This window comes from Aptenodytes forsteri, unplaced genomic scaffold (assembly GCF_000699145.1).
Source record: "Aptenodytes forsteri isolate BGI_AS27 unplaced genomic scaffold, ASM69914v1 Scaffold46, whole genome shotgun sequence".
NCBI lineage: Eukaryota > Metazoa > Chordata > Aves > Sphenisciformes > Spheniscidae > Aptenodytes > Aptenodytes forsteri.
The window spans coordinates 7079645-7096748 of NW_008794774.1; positions in this window are offsets into that span (position 1 = coordinate 7079645).

Here is a 17104-nt window from a genome sequence, read left to right on the forward strand (position 1 = left end):
TTGTTCAAAATGAAATTTCTGAGGAAGGTTGCCATTAGCAAACAGATGACATTTAGGTTTTTTTTAAAAAGGATGTAACAATTCAAATTATTTTCAGCATTTTCAAGGAGTGAGGATGAAGTTTTTTGTCCTCGATTGGAAGAAGTCAGTAGGGGCAACATGCTAAAATGATGAAATGTCCTTTGGGAAATCAAAATTAGCACAACCTGAAACAAAACTTTTAAAACAGCAAGGACAGCTATATCTATCATTTGTCTGTAGGGAAAGGTTTTCACTCAATGAGACATTCAACTCTGAATTTTTCCCAGATAATCAGACATTGGAAATGTTAGCTACAGGAACCAAAATTCTAAGGTTCTTTGTGTTTTTACCAAGATTACCTTTCTGACAAAATCTAGCAAGGAGCATTGGTCAGCATATTGATGTGGCAGTAATGTCACAAAAAAGGATGCTGAAAGTGGAACAAGAGCCTCAAAAATTGTATAGTCTATCCCGTAATGCACAAACTCATAATAATTTTATTTTGCTACAGGTCAGCACTTTCCTGATACCCAGGTGCACAGGTAAAGCATTTGTCTGTGAGGCAGCTTGCCAGCCAGCCAGCTTACCTGACGTGATCTGGCCTGCCCTCCACACCTGGGAAGTGCTGGTGGAATACATATTGATGGAGCTGGGGAGGAAGCAAGCTGTCTCTTCTCTGACTGAGCTTTCTAAACAGATCGGTTCCTCTACTTGGAGATAGCCCACTTTCCCCCCAGGCCATTTGTTCTCCACTCCATGCTCTGCAGCATGACTGCATGACTCTCAGCCTGACACAAAAAGCCTGTGATCTTGCTTTGCTGTTTACCTAATAATTTGTGTGGAGAATGCTTTTCTTTCAAACCCTGCAGGCACATTGCTGATGCCAACAGTTTATGAAAATTGGTCTGATTATTCCAGCCGGTAATTGTACTTGAGGATAGATGAGTTTGCTTTGTCTAATTTTGAAAAGCTTCTTACAAATCAAGCATTTGAAAGATGGACTTAGGTTCAAAAGTTTCAGAGTTCCTCTGCTTGGGATGAATTGCAGTAAAAAGGGATAGACAGAGGGAAGAAAAGTTAGGATGAATCAGAGCAGGCAGGGTGAAAAATGCAGAACTGGTATTTTCAGGTACTGTGAAAGCTGGAAGACAGAGGGAGAAAGGGGCAGATTTTAATGTTAAGCATAGATGGTATAGCCAGGGAGGGATTTTCTGTCAATACTGAGTTGATGAAACTCAGACCTAAGCAGTACTGTTGTTACTACTACCACCAATATGCCTCCCTGCCATGAGGCAGACATCACCTTTGTTGACACAAAACTCAGTGGAAGAGAGTGGGAGGGAAAACGTGGGGGCAAAGAAGGGGAATGCAAAGGCTTCTACCAGAGAGCATGCTTTACAAACTTACTTATATCTAAGACGACCACTGCAGTCCTCAGCAAAGACAACAATCTGCAAGGAAATTGACAATTTGCAGCCCCTGAGCCCATACCTGTTTTAGTCAAGATAAGTCTACCCTTGAAGTATTCCAAAAAAGAGCTACACCAGCTGCTGGCACCTCCTGCTCTCACCAGAACAGCCCCTTCTCCTGCTCCTGTGTTCAGAGGCCCTGTCTGCATGCACTCTGAGCCTCCACGCTGCATTGCTTCATTGCATGTCAACAACCCCTTAGTACTCCGGCATTCATTCCTTACTTCTATAACAAAATACCTTGCTCCTTGGTATGTTTGTTGTGTTGCAGCATATGTTGTTCACGAGACACAGTTTACAGTGGTAAGCATGGATAAAACCTTATCTAGAATTTTGTACTCCATCTGGGTCTGCTGAGGGGAACTCACACCGGAAAAGGTTCAGAGAAGAGGGCTCTAACAGAGCTAGGCAAGAATATCAGAGCAAGGCTGAGAGGGATTTAGCTGATTTATACATAACCTGCGGGAAAGCAGAAGAGTTATTTCTAGAGAATAACTTTAGACCAGGGAAAAAAAATGCTATGAGCCAGTCATTTCCCGCATGTCATCTGGGAATTACAATAGTCCTAATAATCAGAGTAACAAGCCTCTGGGAACAGCCTTCTCATTAGAGCTGTAGAGACCAAAAGCCTAACTAATCTACATCTGAAGCTTGATAAATTTATGCAACAGAAAGGAGTAAGAAACAACAGTTGCAGGGAATTGGCTTAATGATAGCAAACTATGTTGGTGTGATCTTCAAAGCTTAAAAGTGATGCTTTTTGCATTTTCTTCTATGAGAAGAATGACAAATGACAAAACATTTGCCATTAATTTTTGAAATTTATCAATAGATATTTTTAAAATCTATGTAATATACTACATTCATTTGGCATATTTCTTCTATTTTGATAAATTTCATGTAAGATGACATGATCTTGTGTATGCATTAGAGCAAGCTTATTTTTGCAACCAAGAATGCACTCTCATCCAAACTTTTAAGTTTGCCAGACGATACCTACTTTCTATAAAATCATTTTATTGCCCTCAGTAATTGCACAAAATGGAAATTAATTACTGACAGAGTCCTGTCTGAGGTTTTCATCATTTCATGCAAGACCTGAAAACCTATTTCATATACTGGTGCAACATTGGCTTTTTTCCCCCATACTCTCTGAATCTTCCCTCTTGACTGAAGATGTTATTACATTGCATCTTCAGTGGATTAGACAGCTCCTCAGCAACATTCCTTTGAAACTCATGTGAGTAAACCAGTTAGTCCCTGCAGACATAAAGTGTTTAACGTCAGAAGATGCTGTTGAATATCCTCTTGGATTAGTGCTGGAAATGGAAGGATTTTATTGTCACTTGAAGAAGCAAATATATCATCCAGCTGGTTTCCAAATGCAGAACACAGAATTCCACATGGATTGAAACCTGAGTGTCTCAGCCAACCCATCCTGTGAGTCTGCCATTACACTCACAGCCATGACAAACACCAGACCAGAAAATCCTGATGTTCTTAAGCGACTATCCAACACATCCCCAGTGTTAGGGTTTGCCAGGAGTTCAGGAAGAGATAATGAACCCAGTGTATTTCCACTACTTCCTGTGTTTGTAGGCATATTTCTTCTTCTTCTTGACATGATGGCCATTGGGAAGTGCTTTAAAATAGAGCAGTAATTAGAAAGGAAAGAAGAGGTGCATTCACCATTAAAGGGATATTTGTTTACTGATGGGAGTGCAGTTCTGTAGTGTCCTCCTTTTTCACTATCCTGAAACGTATACACACCACTTTCTCTCTTTGATGAGGTTCATTGGACAGCAGCTCCTTGAAAAGTTTTCCTTTTTCTGATTTAATTACTTTTCCCTGTTTCCCTTTTTGTCTTTGTAGTTGATTTAGTGCCATGCAGTGTCCCAGATGGTTAGTCTGGGAAGCAGACACAGACATTTTCAAAGAGACAATGTTGATTCCCTTTGGGCCCAGAATGACCTCCTCCTCCCACCACCCCCATCCACACTCATTCACAGATTTTAATCCCCAATAAACACAGTATTTAAATATGGGAAGAAAGGTGGGCCACAACTTGAAACCAACTAAGGACACAGGGAACCATGGCTGGCATTGGCAGAATATTATTTAGCAGAGCCTGGTACCATTGTTTGCAGCACGGAGAAAACCAGCTGGCCATGTTATGCTTGACTGAGAACTAGACAAGGGAGAGAGGATCACATGTGAATAGGAAGTGATATGAGAGAATATGAAGAAAGCAAGCTGACATGCTCAAGACAAGGTCTGAGAAAAAGTGACGAAAGCCTTCTTATATATTTTAATCCATGCCAATAACAGCAAAATACCCCTTTCAGCCCTTGCACAAAATATAGAAACAAAAGAAACATTTTGTTATAAACTTGCCACAGAGGAAATACAGGTACTGTATACTGTGAAGTACTAACTTGCTTGACTGTGCACAACTCTGTCTTAAAAATGTTTCTTTTAAAATGATATATACACCAGTAGGAAGTCCACCTGCATTATTTTGTCACTCATTCTGACTTGATAAATTTAGTACTACATAAACAAATAAGTATCTGCATTTAATTTACGCTCTTGAAATTGAGAAAAGTGAAAGGAAGGGAGAATCAAGCTCAAAACACGGTATTTTGCAGCAATATCAAAACTGAAGTGTTGTTAGTTCTGAAAGTGTAGTTAATTTTCCATAACTTCTAGTGACTTCTTCCCACCACTGAACAAAAGGAAAATATCGTGTACTATGTGAAATTCTTTGATCACTTATAGAAGAGAATTACTAAATAACTGCACCTGAGGACTGCAATTACAGGAATATTAAATGATACTACACAAGTAGAGATAGGATTGTTTTTTCTAGCATCATATTGAAAAGTTTTATGCTGTGCTTTTAATTACAAGCAGGCGATTCTCACTGTATATGCAGTGCCAAACAATAATTTCTTCTCATTAGTTACCTGTCAGTATTTATGTTAAATGGTGAAAAAACAGAAAGGGCAACATCTATTCCTTTGTTTCAGGAATGGAGCATTTTTACAGCACCCTGTTGCAAATTAAAACAGGCGACAACATAATGGTGAGTGTTTAGGAAAAATGGAATGCACCAAAAGTATTTGATGAGAAATTAGGGTCTAGTACCAAGAAATCTTCCAAAGGCAACAATTCAACATCTTGTTGCTGTGAAGTACGTTTTTTCAACCAGATTTCCTTAGAACATGAGGTATGTACAGTTACGCTTTCTCCTTCTTGCAAGTCCATTGGCCAATGCAATAGAGGGATACTAGGCTCAGGAATATGAAGTATTTACAAACACCACGAAGATCAGCAACTGGTAGAATGAGAAAGAATCTACTAAACGCCTCCACTGAGGGGGAAAGGCTGCAGTGCTGTTGCACCGGCCCAGCCTGTCAGTGCACTTACTCAGCATTCAACACAGAGAATACGGGTGAAAGAAACTGGCCGTAGTGGGAGAAGCAGGACCTGTGAGGTCAAAGGAAGCCTGCAAAGGAACTAAATTTATCGTGGCAAGCGTGGCGTAGGGGAGTAGGATATCAATCCATTGAAAATCAGGGTTCATTGATTCCAGCATTTACAGAACAAGTTGCTTTGATTAGTGTAGTTGTGCCCAGACAATCCCTACAAAGAATTTAATTATACTAGAAAAATGATGGCTTACAGTGCAACAATTAAGCCTTTTCCTTTTTCAGATACACTATATCAGTCAAGGCTCTTTTCTATTGCTAACATGATGTTAGTACACCGAGGGTGACAGTCAAATAGTGTTGCTCTATATGCAGAAAAGGAATTTCCTGCAGTTACTGAGATATCTGTTGTTCTAATACATACCACAAAACATTACTGTGCCTCAGTGTGATTTAGCATGGTCCTTAACAAAGGCACAAGTATTTGGCAGTTTTTCTGGTCTGGCAAACTCCTTTGAAATCCAAGCATGTCTGCTTTTTCTTTAGTGTGTCATCCTGTTTGAATGGGACCACAACTGTTCCACCAACTTCTGTGCATAACAGATGTTAGGCACATATCATGCGTACATGTCAACTGTACATACGTACCAGTCAACCCTATTTCAGGTTCTTCCTCCTCAGATATCAAACATGCCTCTTTCAAATTTAGTGATCTCATCCAAAAAGTTCTGTCGTGGTTTAACCCCAGCCAGCAACTGAGCACCACACGGCTGCTCATTCATTGCCCCCCTGTGAGATGGGGGAGAGAATCAGAAGAGTAAAAGTGAGAAAACTCGTGGGGTGAGAAAAAGGCAGATTAACAGGGAAAGCGAAAGCTGCACACAAGCAAAGCAAAACAAGGAATTCATTCACTCCTTCCCATTGTCAGGCAGGTGTTCAGCCATCTCCAGGAAAGCAGGGCTCCATCACACATAATGGTGACTTGGGAAGACAAATGCCATCATTCTGAACATCCCCCCCTTCCTTTTTCTTCCCCCAGCTTTATATGCTGAGCATGACGTCATATGGTGTGGAATATCCCTTTGGTCAGTTTGGGTCAGCTGTCCCGGCTCTGTCCCCTCCCAACTTCTTGTGCACCCCCAGCCTACTCACTGGTGGGGTGGTGTGAGAAGCAGAAAAGGCCTTGACTCTGTGTCAGCACGGCTCAGCTATAACAAAAACATCCCTGTATTATCAACACTGTTTTCAGCACAAATCCAAAACATAGACCCATACTAGTTATTATGAAAGAGATTAATTCTATCCCAGCCAAAACCAGCACAGTTCTAAAAAAATTTGCAGATCTTTAAGCTGCAGAGTGGAAACAAATACTCAAACAAGATAACTGCCTTCTGCAAACCCTGCATAAGCAGGACCAGAGAAAAGGCCTCTGCCTGGGTGCAGCAGAAGCAGAGGCAACTGCTAGTAAAGTGCTTCTGTTTTCTGACAGAGGGGCCAGCTTGCACAAACTTGAAAACATTGCTGCAGCAATTGCAGAGGACAGTCAATTAGCAGCACAAAAAACTGCAATACCCCTCCTCAGCAGGCTCCATGGTGGAGCTGGACTGCCTCTCTTTCTCCCCATAACTCTTGGCCATGTTGAGCTCTTCCTGCTTTATCCACAATCCAATGACAGTTTGTTTTCATTTTAATTTTAAGTTCCCCTTCAGTTCTTGTTCGGTCCCCCACAGCAATTGGTAACAGGCTTTTAATTTCTCATTTGGTGAATGAGGAGTAAGGGATGGACTGAAGAAGGCTTTGATGGTACTTAAAAGACCTTGAGTTTTCTCTAAAGATGGGCTCAAGCTGAATTCCTAGAGTGACCCTTCACCCCCTGAACTCCGGCACGGTTTCAAAACTTTGACCATCTTTCCTAATCTTCATTTTCAGAAAGCTCTGATTGTCATTGCAGGCAAAAATTAAAATCCCAGCTTCCCTGCACTCTGAACTCCAGATTATACCAGGCATGGAGCTGGGTGCAGGCCACATTTTACTCAAGACTGCTAGCTGGGATGGGGAAGAGAGTGGCTTAAAGGAGGATGTAATCGTAGCAGCTACCATGAAGGTTCCTGAGAACAACTTCTTGCAGGACTCAGCATAATCTTTGTAATGTCAATAAGGTTCTGTTGTAAAATATGGGGGAAATGGGAATTAAATAACCCATCTTGTTGTGTGATTCTCTGGCCAAATGTATTCGCATTTTACTGAGATATCCAAAGACAGTTAAATAGGCACTTGGCTGAGGAAATCAAGGCAGTTGGTTACCCACAGGCTCATTCAAAGATGAAATTCAGGTATTTTAATAAAGGCTGACATTTTCTATATTTTGAAGGAAAAGGAGCTAAGACACTGCTTGGGCTAAATCATAAAACACAGCAGAAGCTGTGGTTTTTTCCTATTTTTTCCTATTAGTACTTTGCAGCTGTGCTTGTACTGAAACAAAATAATCACTGGTATATTTGAAGGTAAGAGACTATATTCTCTGCTTCTAGGACTTAAGCACTTTTGCCAGAGTTCTCTGAATTCAGCCATTGGTACCTCATCTTAATGTCCAGAAATCTCTCTTGAAGTTAATTGCTTAAGCAGCATCACAGCAAAACTCCACACCAACCTGTGTTATGCAAGGGAACTGGAGAGTCTAGAGCTCAGATCTGAGGAACTGGGCCTGTGAGTCCTGATGAAATCCAGAGCTGGGCTCTGGTGACATTTTCTGCATGTAAGGTTTTGACCAAGCAGAAAGCAGGTGCAGAGCCCTCACCAATGCCCTAATTGGTTGACTATCCTTCTCTGCTCCTAGAGAACTCATAGTATACAGTTAGCTGGTACATCATCTCTGTTCACCGCCTGCAGGTCACAGCTACTGACAACCTTGCACCTGAGGAAAGCCATGTGGAAACAGTTAATGTCAGTAAAGCCTCTGGGACCAGAAATAGCTTTCCAATCAATCAGGTTGCCTTGGTTTTCTGGTCTGAGTTTAAACCTCTGCATCCCAAATTTCCCATTGAAACAATGTTTAGCAAAGGCCTATATTTCCATGTAGCTGTGAAATACACATCTGGTTTCCAAGGCAGCAGATAATCATTAGGGGAAGCTGATACAAATGTAAATTGAAATGATGTTTTCTAATTGCTCTCAGTGCTCATCTCAACTCTCAAAGGCACTGAAGAGATAGATGTTAAGCTTATACTGAGTGGCAGTTTCTGTTTCCCTTGAACTTAGGACAAAAATCCCATCCGCCTCATTGAGTGCAGGCTAACACACGGCATTTTTACATTCCATCTCTGTCCAGCTTTTGGGTTGATGTTCACAGTATGTGATACCCTACCTAGCTGGGGCCTGTGGGGACAGTATTCCACTGATCTGCTTAGCTGGTAGGCCAAAACTGACATGGATTAGGTTATTTTTAAACTACCTAATCATGCACCATTTTTCCTGGTGTCTTGAAAATTACATAGCAAGATATATCAAGCAAGACCAGTTGTTATAAATCAGATTATACAGCCTGTATTATAAACACATGATTAAAAACATTTGTGCTTTATTTAAAAGATAATTTACACTTATTTCCTCATTTCCGCTCTTCATTTTCAGGCAGAAGAAAAAGCCCTCCAAACCCCCCCCAGTCTTTTCCAGTTACTTTCTGACTGCGAATTCATATTTCATGTTCTTGATCTTTGCTGGTGGCAAGATGAAAACATTTGCTTTTAAATAGTGATTGACTACCACTTTTGTTTAACAGTAACCACACTGCTCTTCCATGACCTCAGAAATTACATTTGTAACATGTAGCCAGCCATGTAACCTACCACCAGCAACAGAGGGATTCAATTAGCTGCAACAGGGAGTCCAGCGTAGTTAGAGGCAGTCCTTCACAACAGCTGAAGGTAAAAAGAGAAACAAATAACAATAAAAAGAGAAATAAGAACCAAAATACCACACCCCTTGTCCCCAGTCAAGCCACCCTCACCATCTTTAGGCGTTCAGCCACCCTTAGGTACGTATCACTAATCACTACAGACCTAGAGCTTTTAGGAAACACTCTAACATGGGGGTATCTGTAACCTGAAAATCAGCCCGTATCAGTTTGTGATTTTCCTGTGAAACACCATGATCGATCTTTGATCTGTTGACTGGTTGTCTGTGGTCTTCTTAGGGATGATTTTTTAATACATTAAAAACACAGGCAAGAGAATTTAGTAGTAATTACATTCTTAGGCAATTCTTATGTCTTTTTAGGGCAGCCCAGAGAATTATGTTAGCTCTGGGAGCTGTGTAGTAATGATTTGATATATAGGGAGTAACCCACAGTGTCTAATGCTTTATAATAAATACTTCAGTGAAGAAAAGTCAGGGTAAACTACATATTTCATTTTACTGGCAGCAAGCTACAAAAGGCTAAACCAACGGGTGGTTGTATATGAGAAGGATGTGGTCTAAATAGATTTGTATGTCTGGGCAATTCCTCCTAACAGGAAGGTTCTTAGCTGTCATTGCATCCTACACGCAATGTTAACCCAGCGGTAATATTGACTGACCCATGTCTGCTCCATAAAACCTTCCAAACTAAGAAAGGGTGAGCATGAATTCCTCCAGAAACTTTAACCTGGCTGGTAGAGATCACTTAACGAGATGCTTTCCTGACACTTTTTAAAATAGGAGCAAAGGTTTGTCCCACCTTGACGAGCAGAAGATCTATCAGCATGCAGCTGTCCCTAACAGACCTCTTTGTCGATCCAGTTACACTGGTACAGGCCACGGTACAGGCCTGATGTTCCAAGACTGGTGCCAGGATATCTTTATGTCCCATACTTGACAAGAGGAAATAAAAATCTCTAAGCATGCTTCTGGCATGCTTGTCTTGTTTATGCCATCTGAGGCAAAGGGATTTCTCCTTCAAAGGTTTAACCCTGAAGACATTAGTCATGTATAGCTCCACAGACTGAGTAAAGCTCACAGGAGTCAGAGATAAGCCACTCCCAGCTGGAGCCTCTGAACTCCAGAATGATAAACAGAAGTGAATAAAACTGAGCCAAAACAGACTGTACAGAGAATATGGCTATTATTTCCACAGTTTTGCAGAACTACACCTGTACCTAAAGGCCGTGATTTAAAAGGAAGAAAGAGGAGGGAGAAAATCTGAGCTGCCAACAGCTGTTGTTTCAGAAGCAATGAAAGTGAGCGAGAAGTCTGTATGAGTACAGCCTTCTGTCTGGCACTCAGGTATTGGCAGAGGTGGCCCGACAATACAATTACAGGGGGGTGTGAAGGGAAAGAAGTGGTGCTGGATAAGAATCTTCTTCATAACTTTGACCTGAGGCTCAGTGTTTAACAGTCAGGAACAACCCAGCTCTCAAGGTCACCCTTGCTTGGATCATCACACATCTTCCTCTGCCTCCATGCATTATCATTATAAGCATCCTCATTATAAGCTATTTTATTATTATAAGCTATTCTTGTCATGGTGACACCTGCACCATCCTCACCTCTTTTCCGTTTTACGTTCCTCTCCTTCTTCAGTCTCCTCCACCTCAATTTCTTCTTTAGTTATATCAGTCTGTGGATCTGCATGTCACTTACCTTTACACTGCATGCAAAGCAATCTCCTGTAATTGTATCTTCTCTCTAGAGACTTGGGTTGATTGGGCTGTGATTCTAACAGTTGTCATATTTGCTTTGTGATTTTCTGTACGGAGCTTATCTGAGTCAACTGCTAGCTAAGTCTGTTTAATTTAGCCCACAATTAGCATAGTTATAGTGCTAAATAATAAAGTATTTGTAGCACTTTTTTCCTGGACATATTTTATTAGGACCACAGTTTTTTTCTTATTTCTCATGTTAAACATAATACGGAGGACTACACCATAAGTTCTCTCTCTCATATACTATTTTTGATTACAGATGGCAGTGGCTATCCTGGAGTCAGACAGAAATCACTTTGGAGCATAACCTGTTCATGGGTAACACTTTCTCTTAAAATTTATCAATGAAAGCAGGGGGATTTCTCTCTCTCTCCTAACATGTATATACATGTATGCATTTCCTATCTTCTGAAACTAGAGACTTTCTCATTATCCATTGAAAACTTTAATCCTTCTGGGATCCTACTAAAGTGCCCACTCGTAGTGGTATCTTGCTGCAGTGAGTAATATAAGCTAATTATACCTTATCAGTGAGGGTGGGAAAAAAGCCCTCTTTATTCAAGGATTAAATTGTGCTATCAGCACAGACATTGCAGAGATACCTGCCTCTTTCACAAGCACAGAAAAAGCAATAGAAGACATTCTACACTCTGGTTTATCCCTGTTACTGTCTTGTACACATACAGGTGTAACAGGAATACTGTAACAGTCTAGTAACAGCCAGGAACTCTCTCACACTTAGACAGATGCAGTCGGTCCATTGACTACGGTGAAAATGCATTTGGTTTTAATTAAACTCAGTGGTAATTTGTCATCATTGAACAAGAGCACTGAACTTTTTTTGCAAGACAGAATGTCCCACAAAGATGAGTTATTTTGTGTCTGTAAGCCCTGGAGAAAGACTTCAAGACAAAACTTAAATCAACAGCTTGTTTTAAGCAGGCCCTATGGGAGATGTAATAAAATGTGCTCACCCCTGTCCTCCATGCAATGTAAAAGCGATGGAAAAGTGTAGGGCTTGGATCAGCCATCAGGCAGTGCCCACTTCTTTCTCTAAATGGAGCAATAAGATTTATATTGACGTAGACAAATAAACATTGCTGCAGTGTTGACACTATCTGTCGGAGACAAACTCCACTCTCCAATACCATCCTGCTCTTCCTGATGAAACGAGCTAGAGCTGCATGTATAGTAGGTTCATTTTCACCCCTTGCCTGCTATGACTTGTTCAAAAGCCCTGGAAACCAGTGGGAGGTTTTTCCATCAATTTCCAGCTGGCTTGTGATCAGACCTACAGTGTTCAATATGTGCTACACCGAAGCACATACTGGAGCAGCTGTCTCTGTCCAAAGTGAATAGAGCTGTACCAGGAAGTATTTAGTCTACTTATGACACAGGAGATATGAACACCTTCACTGACAATGAGATGGGTCACATCATCTCTCTTTGCCTCAGTTTTCTTTGTTAGATGGTGATCACTGTCTTTTGTGGTGATGTACTTTGTCACACACAGGTGGAAAATGGTTTAAGCGTGAACTATAATCAACATTAGCCTGATGAATTAATGTAGAAAGAGAATCTGCTACAGTTAAGGGATTGCTCATGTGCCATCATAGTCAGTGCCTGTGCTGGGTGAAGTGGGAATGGATCTGGTCTCACATTAACAGTCAGACAGGATATGTGCTGGGGAACCCTACACAAACACAGGCCTGGGGGACCTTCATCCTTGAACTGGTTCTATGTGAGCCAGGTGCGGCACTGGAGGAGTCACTGCATGGGAATATCAGAGCTGGTCCCTGCCTCCATCAGTGTGGATTTGGGGACAGAACAGTCCTGAAGTTATATGTGCTCCCAACCCTGTTTGCCTCACCCTGCTTTTGGGTAATCCACTTAATGAAAGACTGGGTAAGGACAACTCTTCACAAAGGGCTGTGGAAAGATGGGCTGTGGAAGGCCAGCCCTGGACTATCACAGCAGCAAAACTGCACTGCAGTCCAGTGGCCTTGATCAAATTCGTTATGAAGGAAATGTTTGTACATGATTATATAGTCATTGTAGTTGGCTTAACCAGTTTCTAGGAAGGATAAGCAAGACTATCAAGGGGAAAAAAACATGGGCCAGAGTCAACATGTAACTAGAACCAAGGTTCATAGCTATACATGGAATCACAGGAAGGGGAGAAGATCAGGAGACTACCGGGTACAAAACTATAACCTAGACCAGTATCTTGACATACTCCTCACACCTCCCCTAATGTGGCTTTTTGTACCTCCTAGCCTTTGTGCATTCCTTTGCTTTTCATGCGCTAGTGCATCTCCTCACCAACAGCCATTTTTTGATCACCTTTGATTGCAGCTGCCCTGCAGTGTGCCCCTTAGGCAAGGCAGTGATCACAGAGATGGCAAAGGGAGCACAATCTGCCAGAGAATGACTTCTGCAGTGCTGGGAGATTCCTGGAGCAAAAAGATGGAGTATCAGCAGTTGTCTGGTCCTGGATGTCCATGAACAAGCAATCCTGTGATCAAAAACTGGAGGAGCTGCCTTGAGAGGTCTGTTGCTGAGCCATGCTTTGTATCACTCAGACAGAGCTCCAGATCTTGTCTAGTAGCCTCCTAAGAGGTCGATACGAACTGTTTCTTTTGGGATTGACACACTTAATTTGTCAATTTATTTTTAAAAACACTCAGTTTAATTTTCTTCTCCCAGTCACCTTAATTTCTGCCAAGAACAACTCAATTCTAGGCATCCTGAGAAACACCTGCAAAGTATATGCTGGAGATCCTTGGCAAGGTCTTCCTCTGAGTGAAGTCAGTGGTAAACAGTTCCAGTACAATCACAGCTCTGGTGATGTCAATACATGTTCTATGTTCCCTCTTGATTGCATCAAAACCAGGATTGAGTTCAATGCTTGTCTGAGCTATCATAGGTTGCAAGTAAGGAGGTTCTTTACAGAAAACACTAAGAGAAAACAATATTATAGGAGATGTTACAACAGTGACCACAACAAAATTTGGATGAAAGCCGCTTCTCACTGAAGAGAAGACACTCATCTTACACTCTTAAGCAGGCGAAATATCCATCAGATGGAGCAAAGTCAACTGATTGGCATTTATACTTGATGCAAGTCCAAATGCCACAATGTACCCGATTCTCAAACTCTGAGAAGGAAGGCACACCAACGTAAGGCAGAGATTAGGGGCTCAGAAATCAATCCATTTGATAACTTTGGTGGTGTTACAGAAAAAAAAAGTTAAATACAGCATCATTGGATAGCACAGATAAAGGCATTAAGCATAATTTTGTCTGGTTTTATTTTTTTCCCCCTTTTCCCCTTCTTGGAATTCTATTACATCTCTAGAGGATGTCTCTATGTGAACAGAAGGGGTACAATGAAAGTGAGGTGGGCTCGCAGCAAGTAATAATAATCACAAAGGATAAAAATTAGCAGCTTTTATTATTTCAAATTATAATTACCTGGTTACTCTTCAGTCTTTGTGTCTATCACTTAGGAAAGGACAGAATGAGGCTGTTCTGGTTCACTGTATTTAAAATCATTAGAGGGATTACACATAGTACAGACTTCCAAAACCAGAAACACCAAGACAAAACAGTTAGTTTAATCTGTAAGCAAAGTAAAATATTAATCACTGGAAATAATATAACTACAAACAATGTTGAACAACACTATGCTTCATGAAGCACCATGGATGATGGTACACAGATAAACAAGAGAGACGGACGCGTTTTTACAGTTAGATTCAAATAAGGCATAGAAGAGACATCAATAGAGAACTAGTATGACAAACTGAAGAAGACCTGAAGGTAATATAATTCAAGTGACAGGATTACCACAGGTTATTTGATATTGCACATCTGCTTGGTTTCATTTTTTTAATTAAAGTTTTTTTATTGCTTTTCTGCTTCTAGTTGCATTGCTTTATCATAGTGATTAAGGTAAACACTGCAGGAATGATTCATTACTTGAAACCACTGTCCCTCAGTCATAGTGACCAAAGGATTCATTGTGTTGCCCATCCACTGCATGAGTTAGTTTTACAGAGAAAGAAACTCAGGCTGAGGTAAACCAAGTGACTTGCCCATACTCCACTGGGCAAAGAATTCAGTAACTTTGTTCTGCACAGGGCTGCAATCCCTGCCAATGATGGCAAAGCTGAACTTACACCTTCTGAGAGAGCTGTCAGGGATGGAGATTGTTTCAGGTTTTTTGATTTACCTCCCTAAACTGCTTTCACACTCTGTTCTTTTTATCAGAAAAGCAGTTACATGTCATACTTGCATTTCATATAGAGCTCCATGGAGGACAAAGGCTACATATATTTCTCTAAGTCACTGGAGACAGTGGAAGGGGAGCAGAAAGCACAGAGGCAGAAGCTGAAAAAGCAAAGTAAGAATCGCAGGGATGGCACACAAACATACCAGTGGTGAACGCTCTCTGTTTCTTTATGGTGTAAGTTTGCCTCTTGTTTCCCACAATCAGCACAGATGTTCTACACAAGAACAAAGAGCAGCAAACGGACAGGCCACTTTAGTTCCAGCAAATGGCATTACTAACATAACAGAATGTTACCCTATTTGTGCTTGCGATCCAGTCATTGATTAATTGACTCAATGGTATTTGCTGTAACATGCACTGGGAGTTTCCCTGCAACCTTGGCAAACCTCACTGTGCAATTACCACTGCTTGCTTTTACTGCCAGTTTTTAAACATTCCCATCTAAAATACATCTCAGACCGCTCCAACACATAAGGTAGACACTTTTCTTTCAGCAGTTCAGGGCATGTGGTAATAGGATTCACTTCTAACTACTTGGGAACACAGACCCTGTTAACAGTAAGAGTTGAAATGCTACACCTTCTCATATTTCACTCTTTACTAAAGAATTCAGGCATATGCAAAGAAAAACTCATATTTAGCTCTTGATTTTAACTACCTCCAGGAGGAGAACAACCACCAAGTCTGAACTCTTCTATATTCTTAAAAAGCGTAAAGTAATGCGGAGAGTCTCTAAAGACACTGCCTTCCCGCAATATGCTGGTCACCCAGGTGATAAACACTTGCCTTTCTTGGACAAAGTCATTAAAAAGGTGTTTGTTAAAATACATCCTTGCATTCAAATTTCGTCATTGTCCTGGATACCCTGGGGACAGACTTTAGAGCAACTCATGGAACACATAGTGTATTGATCAGTGATATTTTTGCACCCATGTAAATCAGCAATATTCATACTAATTTTACTAAGTTAATCAGCTGCCATTATCACAGTTACACAGAACAATCTGTGATCCAGCCTGTCTCTCCTACAAAGGATAAGTGGGATAGTGATGCAAATAATTTGTTTCCGTGGTATTTATTTTATTTACCAAAAGCATTTCAATGCAGAGCTCCACAGAGTACAATCCTTTCCTGTTCAACATTTCCACTAAAATACAGGTCTAAAGTCATGGCAACCTGTTTGCAGAAGTATAGTAAACAATTTTCAATTAAAAATTTGAAAAAAGTGTATTGGAAACCAGAAAAACACTGAGGTCTGGCAGCAGCCCAGTGGTTTAAAACACTTTGAAACAGCTGTTCTAGAGACACAAAGAAAGTCTATGGTCTCAAGTCTGAACAAAGCTGTTAGCGTATTGTGTTTCACTCTCAGGAAAAGATAGCACTGCCATTACCAAAGATATGTGGAAATAGACAAGAATCTGTGTGAAAATCTTTTCGCTATTTCCATTGTAGCTATTTGTTCATTGTCTGGTGCTAGAAATCAAGTTGTCAGTCTTCTTTTAAGAGCACAGTTTTCTATGCTCCCAGGTCCTCAGCAGCCCACCTGGTGGGCTACGTCTGAGGAGACGTTGCAGGACTTCTGATATTACTGAATCCAAGCACCCTGCAAGAAAGAAAACTGGGGTTGCAGGCTCTAGTTTTCTGATTACCTCTGTAGGTTGCTGGGCACCCCAGGGAAGTTGGAACAGCAGATCAATAAGGAATCCCAATATGGCTTTTCTGAAGGGGAAAGGGTTTTCTTTAAGAACATCCTCTAAATGGGAAAGGTTCACATATCTGAATTTTCACCCAACCAACTCAGAATACCAATTAAAAGAAGGAATGAACAAGGTTAGGAAAATGCAAAAATTTCCTCATTCCTTGAAAGGTTCCCTGCACAACCTGATTTTCTGTCACATGTTAAGCCATCTCTCTACCTGCAAAGCACACGCTTCATTAAACACAGTTTTATCGCGTTTTACTCTGTGCTTCAGCTGGGAAATTCTAGCCCCTGTGCCACCTGTGTGCCATTTTCCATTACCTGGCACATTGCATGGCAGCAAACAAGTGGTAATTGCCCCTGTGTGGTAAGAGGAGGTTGCTGACTCTGGCTATGCCTCCACAACTTGCTCCTGCACTGGGGCCAAGTAACAGGTAGTGGGATTAGGATAAAAGATCCCCAGATGATGACTGGCTGTTTTCCAGACACTTTGCACTGCTTGACTGGCAGAA